At 39.7% G+C, this 13,567-nt stretch overlaps 1 long non-coding RNA gene across 1 annotated transcript; it reads right to left on the minus strand.

Annotated features, from left to right (window-relative positions):
• Positions 1 to 12,931: 12,931 nt before the first annotated feature.
• On the minus strand, positions 12,932 to 13,281 carry LOC130091163 (uncharacterized). The gene is made up of 2 exons (XR_008807780.1): positions 13,219 to 13,281; positions 12,932 to 13,184 (listed from the first exon to the last, which is right to left on the minus strand). It is a non-coding gene; the product is annotated as an uncharacterized LOC130091163 (long non-coding RNA).
• Between the last annotated feature and the right edge of the window lie 286 nt (positions 13,282 to 13,567).

Here is a 13,567-nt window from a genome sequence, read left to right on the forward strand (position 1 = left end):
ACTGGAAACAGCGTGCATCGCAAAACAAACATGATAAAAGCGGCCGTTTGCTGGCATTTTTGTTGTTTACTTGAATATTTAAAACCCAAGCATCGATGTTTTACCACAGGTTTACAATAAAAAGTGATACATTGATCATAATGAATTAATTTATGTCAAAATTGCACATTAGTCACAGAGAAATAAATGACCGTTAACTTTAGGTCTATTTCACAAAAGAAAGAGGACACACTTACATTATTCAGTCGAGGCTGTTTCTGTTTATTGGTAGTTACAGGACATATCACATTTAGAAACAATGATAATTTCTACAAATAATGTTATATGCCACCAAAAATACGACCTGAGGAGCGTTAGCACAGTCTCGACTCCCAGTGGCTACAGATATATTTTCAGTCAGAGAAAAAGGAAGCTCCCGAAAAAAAGTAGATAGTCCGGTATAAAGAGACTACTAGTATATGTAGGCTACTGACAGATAAAATAAAAACATGATTGTGATAGCCTTTATGATTGGTCTGACTTCTTCAAGCGTTCACCATGTTTTTTTACTATGCGTATCTTCAAGCGTTTACTATGTTTACTATGGTAATGGTTAGCGCGCATAGTCTTTTGCATTGCGTATAAATATTTCTACCTTATACGGTGATCAGAATCCACATCGGATCACAAACAGAAGGCATTAAAACATGAAAGTGAGTCTCTCACCTGTCTCTCGACTCAGGTAATCCCCGCCTCTGTTCGTAACCACTCCTCTAGCCCGAGCTGGCCCGCTTTGGCCCAAGGTATTCGACGGGCCAGAAATCCTGGCCGTTGGCCCCGAGTAAGCCCCGATCAAGCCCCGGAAGTGACAGTGGAAACGCGACTGGCCCTGGCACGCACTAGCATGGCCCGGCCCTGGCCCGGCAGTGGAAACGTGGCTAATCTCTGCTCTGTGTAAACAATGAGTGACGTACACGCGCGAGGTTTCACTTCCGGCGCTTTCCGGAAAAGACCGAACCGCTCGCGACCTCAGATCACTTGGACGTGGCTGTGTTTACAAGAGGTAAAAACGATATAAATACTGTTCGTTTTCTCACACAAACCGCTCGTTTCGTGTCTTAGGCCATCAATGAGTACTTACATTTACGAGTCATTAAATCATGTTTAATTTGGACTTCTCTGTGCATGCTCTTTGAGGTGGACCCCATAGACCTGCATTATATCACTGACAGACAAGAACGGTTTGACCTAAAAATATCAAAATTAAAAATACTGTGGACACAAAGACACCTACATCTTGGATGCCCTTGAGGTAAGCTAAAACATATCAAAAATTAATTTCAAAGTGAACTATCCCTTTAACAGCACGGTTAGTTAACATTAGTTAATGCATTAGTTAACATGACCTAACCATGAACAATGCCTGTAAATAGCTTTACTGTTTTGTAAGGTTAACTTACTGTACATATTTACATTAGTTTACGTAGCAGTTGACACACACTAAGTATGAACATTTCTAACTCACCATGTTATCCTAAATGTAAAAATACTGTTGTGTACCTTATTAACACTCTTTCATATATATAAGGCATTGATTTGTTGGTAAACATAATTCTACAGCGGAAAAATATGTTGTTCATGTTTATACGCACTTTACTATCATTACTTGCATTCAAATAAGTATTTATTAATGGATTGAGTGAAAAGTGTACACTATTTCAACATTAACTGATGTTACTAACATTTGTAGACTCTTTATTAACATTAATTACCGTTAATAAAGCATTTATTAATGGAATTTATAAACCTTATTGTAAAGTGTACACTTCAACATTAACTGATGTGTTACTAACATTTGTAGACTCTTTATTAAAGGTTCTCTAAGCGATCCTGGGTGACGTCACTTCTTGTTGACGTTCGAACTATTGTCAAACAAAACGGAGGCTAGCTAGACCCTCCCTCCTCCGCATCTCGTCTCCTCCCCCTCCCTTCCGTGCTTCCTGAAACAGTTGTGAATGTGCATTTCTTAAAGGGAAAGTAGCTCACGTGCTAACGCTGCTGCTGTAATGATGGCTCAACCAACTCCTTCATGCTCTGTGTGAGTAAATTGAATAAGTTTTGTCTTTCGAATGCTTTACCGATGTAAATTCGGTACTTTGCGCGTTCTTTATCCTTTTCCCTCTTCTTTGCAGTCATGGCCTAATGGTAACAGAGTTGGACTGGTGACCCAAAGGTTGCTGGTTCGATTCCAGTACCGGCAGGAATATGACTGAGGTGTCCTTGAGCAAGGCACCTAACCCCCAATCGCTCCCCGGGCGCCACTCAAGGCTGCCCGCTGCTCCGGGTGTGTGTATCCACGTTTGCAGTGTGTGTGTGTGTTCACTACTCACTACTCTGCTCCTAATGTGTGTGCACTTACTTGGATGGGTTAAATGCAGAGGTCAAATTCCAAGTATGGGTTACCATACTTGGCCATCACGTGTCACTTTCACTTTCACTTTGTAAGTTGATCATCGGAACGTCGTCTCTTTGGTCGTGTGTCGGCCATTATTCAAACTTCCCTCTTGATGCTTCTCTCTCCTTCACACACCCCCTTCTAGTGTTGTCACGATACTAGAATTTCTAACTTCGATATGATACCTTGAAAAATATCGATATTCGATACCATTTTCGATACCACGGAGAAAAAACTGCCACAATATTAAGGGGGTATTTTTTTTAATTTAAAGCTAAATATAACAAGTCTAGAACATGACAATGAGGTATATTTTACATGAACAAAAATGTCCTGAGTTCTATTTGTTTATATTTTTTAATTGGACCAGAGCTAACATGATGTATTTTAATTACCTACTGTTATCAAAGATTAAAATATACTGTAACAAAAAAGCACTTAACAGTATCAAATTGGAGGATAGAGAGTCAGTAATGTATAATAATAAGATTAAACATTCAATTTTCAGTTAAAGGCATGTCATTATTGAATTCAGAGATGCCATTGTCTAGCTGTTTAGTTTAATTAATATCTGTGTAATCAAATTGACGATAATCGCTAATGAAGGAAAATTGCAGAATTAAATAATTTTTGAATAAAGTTAAATAGGCACCAGTTAATTTACATTTGACCACCGTTACAATATTTACTTGTCTAAGATTCCTCAGTCAGATTATGTTAACATTAGACTCTTATCAACAACAATACATAAACCATCTTGGTTAATGTTTCAGAAAAGTTCAAATGAGAAGAGTTACAGTGTTTCCTTGAGGTTTTTTTTTAGCAGTGGGGGCAGGTCTGTCCAAACAACAAACACCCCTGATGCTGAGCATATGCTGCTAAATAGTAGCCCTGGAGCCTGTTCCTTAAGTCTGTTTTCACCTATACAATAATTAAAAAAAAAATTTGTGATGTGAGGGATTATTGATAGTCAAACAATCTGTTGGGTGCCCGCAGCCCGCTCGCGTGTCCGCGCTATTTTCCGACATGCCCGCTCGCGGTGTACTGTGTAGCGCGTGTCCACGCTATTCTCCGACTCCGACATGCCCGCTCGCGGTGTGTTTTTTTTACGCGTGTCCACGCTATTCTCCGACATGCCCGCTCGCGGTGTGTAGCGCGTGTCCACGCTATTCTCCGACTCCGACATGCCCGCTCGCGGTGTGTAACTCGTGTCCGCGCTATTCTCCGACATGCCCGCTCGCGGTGTGTAGCGCGTGTCCACGCTATTCTCCGACTCCGACATGCCCGCTCGCGGTGTGTTTTTTACGCGTGTCCGCGCTATTCTTCGACATGCCCGCTCGCGGTGTACTGTGTAGCGCGTGTCCACGCTATTCTCCGACTCCGACATGCCCGCTCGCGGTGTGTTTTTTTTACGCGTGTCCACGCTATTCTCCGACATGCCCGCTCGCGGTGTGTAGCGCGTGTCCACGCTATTCTCCGACTCCGACATGCCCGCTCGCGGTGTGTAACTCGTGTCCGCGCTATTCTCCGACATGCCCGCTCGCGGTGTGTAGCGCGTGTCCACGCTATTCTCCGACTCCGACATGCCCGCTCGCGGTGTGTTTTTTACGCGTGTCCGCGCTATTCTTCGACATGCCCGCTCGCGGTGTGTAGCGCGTGTCCACGCTATTCTCCGACTCCGACATGCCCGCTCGCGGTGTGTTTTTTACGCGTGTCCGCGCTATTCTTCGACATGCCCGCTCGCGGTGTGTAACTCGTGTCCGCGCTATTCTCCGACATGCCCGCTCGCGGTGTGTAGCGCGTGTCCACGCTATTCTCCGACTCCGACATGCCCGCTCGCGGTGTGTTTTTTACGCGTGTCCGCGCTATTCTTCGACATGCCCGCTCGCGGTGTGTAGCGCGTGTCCACGCTATTCTCCGACTCCGACATGCCCGCTCGCGGTGTGTTTTTTACGCGTGTCCGCGCTATTCTTCGACATGCCCGCTCGCGGTGTGTAGCGCGTGTCCACGCTATTCTCCGACTCCGACATGCCCGCTCACGGTGTGTTTTTTACGCGTGTCCGCGCTATTCTCCGACATGCCCGCTCGCGGTGTGTTTTTTACGCGTGTCCGCGCTATTCTTCGACATGCCCGCTCGCGGTGTGTAGCGCGTGTCCACGCTATTCTCCGACTCCGACATGCCCGCTCGCGGTGTGTTTTTTACGCGTGTCCGCGCTATTCTCCGAGATGCCCGCTCGCGGTGTGTTTTTTACGCGTGTCCGCGCTATTCTCCGACATGCCCGCTCGCGGTGTTCTTTATCAATCAACCAAAGCCGGTCGCGGGGGCGCCGCCCTCGCCATCTTTCCATTCACTTCACTTTTGCTATTTAACCAGAGCGAATGAGACGAGTGCGTCACGTGTGGTGTTTGTCAACGCGCCTTAGGAGAGAAGTGAAAGTGACTGCTCGGCTAGTATCGATACTTCGGGAAATTAGTATTGGTACCGTTCAGATATTTCAGTATCGATATTTATCGAAATATCGATATTTTTGACAACACTACCCCCTTCATGTGCACGCGCACTAACCCCCCAGACCCACCCTCAAATACTTCTTGCCAGTGATTGGCTGGAACACTGTTTGTTATGTTTCGTGGTGCGGGTAAGCCAAGTTTGTTTTTGTTGCCGTTTGTGGAGCCTGTGGTGTCTACAGAGACCACGTTTTTTTACAGTGTGTTCAGGGGACAGGCAGCTAGCGGATAGTGAGGAGATGTTTGCTGTATGTGACAAAAAATATTTAGGCCTGACATCACTTAGAGCACCTTTAACATTAATTACCATTAATAAAGCATTTATTAATGGAATTTTTTAAACCTTATTGTAAAGTGTACACTATTCAACATTAACTGATGTGTAACTAACATTTGTAGACTCTTTATTGACATGACTTACCATTAATAAAGAATTTATTAATGGAATTTATAAACTTTATTGTAAAGTGTACACTATTCAGCATTAACTGATGTGACAGTGTTACTAACATTTGTTTTCCGCTGTAGCATTATGTTTACCAACAAATCAATGCCTTATAAATATGAAAGAGTGTTGATAAGGTACACAACAGTATTTTTACATTTAGGGTAACATGGTGAGTTAGAAATGTTCATACTTAGTGTGTGTCAACTGCTACGTAAACAAATGTAAATGTTGTTAATGTGAATTAGTATATGTGTGAGTTAACGTTAACAAATATTAATAACTAATACTGAACAGAGGTGTTGTTCATGGTTAGTTCATGTTAACTAATGCATTAACTAATGTTAACTAATGGAACCTTATTGTAAAGTGTTACCCATATGTCCCTCCAATTGTTAGTATCATGATGCTATTATTTTCAGTAGTAGTTCTTTGAAGATTTTGTAATATTTTAAAGTTTGAAAAATTCATGCCATGCAGTAGCTGTACTACTCTTTTCTGAAGCAGTAATGCGACAAATCTCTGCTGATGCATCTAGCAGCATCTGACATTTTGCAAACAACGGTTCTAGCATCACTCACTCATTATTGTTTGATCATCAAATGTCCACTATTGAAGTGGATAGCAGCTTTGTCAATTGACTGCCGCCACTGACTTCTGTGTAGCAAATTGTACAAATCATTTATAGATTCACTTTTCACCTGTCAGGTTTACAATGACATGCAGAGTTGGTCTAAAAGATTTCTGCTCAATAAATCGAAAAAAAAAAGAGAGAGTGAATTATGTGTAAGGTAGCAATTTAACAAAGATAAATATGATAAGTGATACTGGCCCTCACTCAAAAAATGATTTTTGCTGCTTATTTAATTTACCTAAATAAAAAGAGCTAATGCAGCATTATTTTTGAACATTACTCTTAAGCAACGCATAGAACAACCACTTAAATACAAACAATATCGGACAAATTAACTAGGGAAACTCTGGGCTTATATGCTTAGAGAATGTAATCAAAAGAGAAACAGAACAGGTGCGTGAAATCAGGAACTATGGAAGCTAATTAACACACAGGGAAACTAACTAGGAGCTAAGGAGAATTGGAACAGAGCAAATAGAGTGAAAACGGAACACACACGTTACACCCCACCTGATTGTCCTGGAGGGCGAGGTGGAGCCACGGCAACAAGCGTCCAAGCCAGAGCCACGGTACCTGAGGTCTGAGGCGGAGTTGGTGGTGGGACTGAGAACCAAGAATCGTTGCTCGCTCAAGCTCTATGAAGGAAAAATTATGCCAAAAAGATAATAAATAATCTCTAAATAACCCGATATGTACTGTTGCGTCTTTCTTTTAGCTGCGCTTACAGTTCTGGCATGATTCTCTCACTCATTGGAGTTTTGCAAGTGTGAGGGGGAAGGCGGGTCCACCTTCTTCATTCAGCCTATCAAATGAGGTTCTCACTGACTCTCGATTTACTCGTATCTGATTGGTTCAATTAACATGCCATACGCCAGAACATACCTTTATCTTCATTTGGCTCAGCATCGTTCTCTTTGCCGAAATGGTACTTTTAAGGCACACATACTTGTAAACATAAATAAATTAAAGCATGATTACTTATATAGATCACAATAAGCTGTGTGCCATTAGGCTGACTACCATGTGTTACTGAATTTCGAGCTGGTGTTAACGTTATTGGATTGGTTTGGCATTGCATTGACATCTAATATATTATATAATCTGTTTACACTACTGAGCTGATGTTCACCCCCCACTGTTAATCTGGGCTAGAGTACTGATAATCTGAAAATGCTCATCACTATTGGATCAGAGCACTATGCTTTCTGTTCCTTCTATACGTCTCTGTTCATGGTTTTTAACACTCAATTATATATTCTTAAATGTGGTCCTGGTTGATTGTCAATATTGTGTCAACAACTTTCGTGTGACTGATCAAGCTATTATGTAGCTTTGAGTAACAAAATGCTTTGACTGGAATGCAAAAACTGACATTTCAAATCAACATCATAACTCAACTTTGACAAAAATCTGTCTTTAATAATGTCTTAATATACATATCCAAATGCAAAACCAAACACAAAGTAACTATTTATGTCTGAATCAAATGTTCCCAGCAACCAGGGACATAATATACACGTTACAGTTAAGACTACATGAATAATTGTTTTTGGCATTAACTGAAACTGGGCATGGCATTTCCTGTTCCCAGCATGCATGCTTTGCATGGTAATGGGTGAGGTAAAATAATGTTATTTGTTTGTGAGCAAGATTGAATCTTTTTAGTGTTTAAAGTCAGTATGAAACTGCAATTGTGATAGTATTTTCTTCCCTATTGTGACATATATAAGTGAAACAGCTTCTCAAACGAGGGAACATGATTGATTTTGTCCATCGGGAATTGATTGGATTGACAGGTTGCTGGAGGGGATGGATTATTGTCCTGCCCTTGCATCATTGAACAAGTCATCAGAGAAGAGATGTTGTTGCATTTATGTTAATGATAATGAAGTTAATGTTTTTGATTAAAGATTATGAGTGCACATGAATTATGTGCATGGATTAATCATTTATAATAACACAATTATTCCATAAAAAAACAAGAATGGTTAATTTCATGGTGACTTTGATGTCCTAGTTATGTTGGGATTGAGAACTTTTCTGTTATGTTGGCATTTTGAGGGTTACCATTAAGCTGAGTAAGGTGGAGATTGTGCTTAGTTTGAGAGTGGCTACATAAAGACTGAAGCGTATGATGATTTGCTCAGTGAGCAATTACTGTGGAAATGCAAGTGCAATGATTCTCTATTTTTTCTTTGAAAACTGAAAGATTATTATTTGAGTTTCTTTATCATTTCTTATTTTATTGTACTCAATTAAGTTACAGTTAGTTTCTTCTTCACAAAGTAATTGAATTTACATGGGACTTTCATTTAACGGAAAATGTATTTTCTACAACCACTGTCTACAACTGAATTCAGTTCATCCAAAGAATAATTCTGCAATGGTTCTGTGAAAACAGAAGCATTGAAGCCCACGTGCAGGTGTAAAAGTACTCTATACTTGCTTGGTAAAGCAGAACAATCACCCACTCAATGAGCTAGTGCCAAATAACTGGAAGAAAATCAAAGACATATTCCAAAAAAACAAATAACGTCTGTCTGCAAGGCACAGTGCAACTATATATTTTTTTGTCTGCAGTTATAAAGCAAAAATATATTGGTTGCGCTGACTGAATTTAAATGGGGAATCCTTAAACTTAATTGCAAATCTATATTTTTATGCAGGTTAAAGAAAATAGACTTTCTCCGTCTAAATGAGAATATCAACAATATATAAAGACAGCTGTCGTTTATCCTTCGCCAGTAGCTTTTGATTAAGGATATTATGCACTCTTAATTATTTCTCATAGGGTGCAAGTAACCTTGATTTATATTTCATTTAACAAAAGAGTGTTGGTCAAGGCTGTCGATCTGAATATTATAATGATAGTCATGGACTGTGAGAGTAAGCACATTTCTATAAAAGGCTGAAGCCAACAATCGACTGCCTGAGGCCGGAGAATAGTTTCACTCTGTAAAATGGCCTTTTTCTCAGATCTCAGAGGTCATTTGTATCGTATGTTCTTTTTTTGTAACATGTAGCTACAGGCGAGTTGAACTGTGAACCCAAGTGTAGATATTAATAATCTTTCAACATGGAATCCCAAAAAGAAAATGAAAAAATCAGCAAACAACTATAAAAACAAGACTCGACAAAAGACGAGGAAATGCAAAGGGAAATGCAGCTTAGATGTCAACGATAACAAAAATGATTGGTGAATGAGATATGACAGCTACTGTTGAGCGGTGGATTTTTTTTCCATTTCCATTTATGTTGTGATTCATTATGACTCCCAACATAAATGTAAATGGTAGTAGCAGGTGCCAGAATCTCAGCAGTGTAAAAATACCGTTTGCACAGAGATTAATGACATGCAGTACATAATATCAGCCTCGCTCTGTACTTCACGAACAAGCACGGGTGACAAATGCTCTGAGCACAAACCTCCATTACTCATTCCAGTATCAAATGTCCATCTCTTCCACAGTGAGAGATGACAGCGCCACCATTGTGTCTGTGTCAGACACCTCTCTTTGAACCGCAGAATCTTAGTGCTGAGGTGGATCTGCCCCACTCCTTTCTTGTTCAAATTGGATTTCTTCCCCCTCGTTGTTCCTATTTAAGCTACAGGGGTTGATGTCAGATCTCAGGCCTGCTGTTGAAATAAATTCCTTGTCAGCGGAGCTTTTACACCATGCCATTTGCAGGGATTTACGATGGAAGCTGTTTTGTTGCATGATACATATATTTCTGTTCTGCATCAGGGCACTTAGTGCTTAAGGAGCTCTGCAAATCTGGCCTCATATATATTTTATGTAGCGCATGTGTTTAGCTCCTCATTTGCAAGTGTCACACGGAGACTGGGTTTTTCACAGAATAGTAGAATAGAATGAATTGAATCAATATCACATAAGCAAGAGTGCTTATTTTATTTTGAATACCTGCAGATGCTTATGATCCAGCCATGCTGATATTAAGTAAAACAGCTCTATTGTGAGTGTGACATTATTTTTATATAAAAGTTCAATTAACAAGATGTTACTATCGAGTAACTTAAATTTTAGACTCGCAACAGAGTTTCTTGCCAGTTTCTTGGTCTAGTTAAAAAACCACTCAAAAAACACTAAACCAATTCCAAACAAATTGATTCTTTATGACTGACCTTAAATCAAACCACACGCTTGCATAATAATTTGCTCTTTTCTGAGTTATTAGATATTATTATTTTAATATTAAAATTATTATGATAATAGATGCATGATAATATACTTGCAGAATATCTATTCATTTTCATTTATAGCTATGTGCAGATATACTGAAAATATATTGATTTTTAGCATTACAGTCCATCTGAAACAGTTTGGCATGCAATACATAAAGTAATAGATACTTTTATAATGGGGTATACAGCATTTGTATTGATGCAGCATTTCTAAACGCATTATTTTTGCATAGTTCTCTTTTTCTTTCATGGTATCATTACTCATTTATAGAAGTAAAGTGCCAAGCCTGTGCACTTAACTTACTATCTGTTCCACATAAATGTGGTTTTATAATAAATACTTCATTATTTCTGAAAAACCTGAACTAAAGCATATTTTTTGAATAAATTTTATTGAATAAAGAAGTTTTTAACCACCCCAGTCTTCACAGTTTTCATCAGTTCACAGTGTGATGTTCCCAACAAAGAGGATGAGGCAATCAGAGGCAGAAATGAAGCCTAAATTATATTATATTCATACATGACATTTACAAATGAATGCAATGGAGAAGTTCCTATGTAATCTGGAGTGCACAGCAGGTGTATCTATCTACAGATGGCAAATACCCACTGTTTTCTCTGTAGTAAGCCTGGAACAAAAACACTCACAAAGAATGCCAATTCTGGAGGCAACACATCATCAAGAATGCCTAAAGACAGCACTATATGTGCCAGAATAGTCAAAAGGGTGTCCCAGCAGTGCTGGCACTCTTTGTGTAGCCACATGTTTTTTTTCTTCTTTCAATTCTGTCTTACAATGTCAACTCAAATATGGCACAGAGCAATACTCGTTATTCCATGCATGTGATCTCTATTTCACCCATGAAGAAAGTCCCATATAAACGCTGAACTGTGGCGGTATGCTGATGTTTCCCATGTGACCAAGAAAAAGTGATTGCGCTTAGACACAATAAGAGGAGTGAAACGAAGAATTAAGGACACTGGCCTATGCGGAATACAAAACAGGTAAACAGAGAGAAAAACATATCAGTCAGTATTGCATTGGTCTGAGTAGGGATTCATTAATGAGAACAATGAGAATATGAACACTTTTTTTTAGTCTTACTCAAAAACAAAGCCACTTTTAAATAACAAATATTACACATTTAGAATAATATTACATTATAAAAGCTGTGACATTTCAGTATCGGTACCTACTTACGTGGTTACGTGGAACCACAAATTATGGTTATTAATGGTAGACGTAAACGAGGTATACATTTTTTGACGATGGTTTTAACTCATACTCCAAAGTTTAGGATTCTTCTAAGCACTGTCAATGGCTCTGGAAGATGACTGAGCTATGAAAACTGTGACTATTGTCCTCTTTTATACCAAAATTTGAACCATCCAGACTACAGGCTAAAGATGCATAATGAAAGGACTATAATTTTATGTTATAGAATGGACTATATATAGAACATCGGTGTGTAATTCAGTTTAGATCAAAGTGGGTAAACATCAAGCAAATCTCCGCTTAAATTCTTGGTGGTGCAACAGTTTGCGTGCATCTTCAGAATGTAACGCAATCAAATTGAATGAAATGCTCTCAACTTTCTTTTCAAACCTCTGTATGAGAAATGCTAATTGCTTTGAACGCCCCCTTGGAGTAATGGGACTTGTAATTACGGTTTAGCACCAGACAGACTCTTCTTGCTAGCTGTTAATTACACTTTGCTAAAGATGAAGAGACTGAAGATAAGCGTTATAATCACAGCTGCTGTTTGAAGAAGGATGTTGTGACTTCAGAGAGCAGGGAACATCAGTTGCCAAAAATGTCTGCCCCCCCGGGTCGCAGAGAAATCTCTGTGGATGTTCCAGGGTGACCCTGGCCTCAAAAACTCAAGCGCTCAATAGAAGCTGCTCAGCATGGGACCTACACAAATTCTGCACATCAAATAATACGCAAATTGCCATGTCAGTTGCTTAATCGGTAACACTTTACGGTGGCCCAGTATTGCACAAGACAACGAAATTTAAAAAGCAAACATAAGTTTACAACACAACGAAAACAAGTCATAGCACAACGAAATCAAGCCGCCCATAACACAACGGAAATGCTCCCGACCACTAGGGGGCTCTCGGAAGGTATATAGATATATAACGTATATAGACGTATATAACATGAAACCTTTTGGTGAATTACAGTATTTTTTTTTTTAGGAAAATAATTGTTTACTGTACATACATTAAGACAGGTATTGGCAAAATTTCACCTGTAGTAAGTCAGTCTGGTCACTAGGAACGTACTACAACCTTTGGAACATGAACAAAAAAAAAAACTTTTCGTGTATTACAGTAATTTTTTCGTAAAATAATTGTTTACTGTAAATACGTGAAGGGAGGTATTGGCAAAATGTCACCTGTAGTAAGGCAGTCTTTAGCAATACAATGGAATTTGAACATGTCCGTTTTTATATGTTAAAGTCCCCATGAATTCAAAATTGACCATACTTACTTTGTTTGCCTAAATTGATCGTTTTGTGGTGAACAATTCATCCATGCAAGTCAATCCACACAAAAACAATTTTTGGCTTCGTAATCTTTAATCAATATCTGAAATTTCCCCTCCCCTCTGCATTGGAGGACCTGGAGGAAATTTGACAAATCTTCTTTTTATATGTAATATTGTAGTGTTTATTATAAATGATTTATCTGTGCACTTCATTATTTTTTTTTAAATTCATGTACCCTTATAATCTTTAATCAAATACATTACCCTTCCCTCCCCCCTCGAAACGACCTCTCTTCTCTTTCGGTCACGTGCAATGGCGAAAGGGTGCGGCCAGAGCCGATGAGGGTGCGGCTATCGGTGCACCGCCTCTCAGAGAAGATACATCCAAATCTGCCTCCATTTTGTTTGCAACGCCCAACCTCCAACGATCCAATCAATTCCCGAAGGACGAAATCAAGCCCCGCCCTACATTTTTTTCTAATTTCAGAAGCCGTTTCACTCGGATATACGTCACAACAAGGAAAAAATGACAATCTCAACTTCCGTTTCATGCCGACTTTAACATCCGTAACCACGCCCCTCCAACTGACAGTAGACAGGCTGAATGACAACACCTACTTTTCTAGATCCAATCAGGTGCTAGTTGGAAAAAAAGCCACGCCCACTATTTTGCCTCATTTAGTATTCCGTTTCTCTCGGAAATACGTCACAACACTGGAGAAAAGTCGTTTGCAACTTCCGGTTCACGGGGACTTTAAAAGTAATTTTAATTAATACAAATTATACGTTTTAACCCCTTGGTGGAATTGGCAGACGTTCCCTTAGGCATCGTGCACCGTGGTAGCGCG

This window comes from Rhinichthys klamathensis, unplaced genomic scaffold, assembly GCF_029890125.1.
Source record: "Rhinichthys klamathensis goyatoka isolate OS25496 unplaced genomic scaffold, OSU_Roscu_1.1 h1tg000161l_1, whole genome shotgun sequence".
Classification (NCBI taxonomy): Eukaryota; Metazoa; Chordata; class Actinopteri; order Cypriniformes; family Leuciscidae; genus Rhinichthys; species Rhinichthys klamathensis.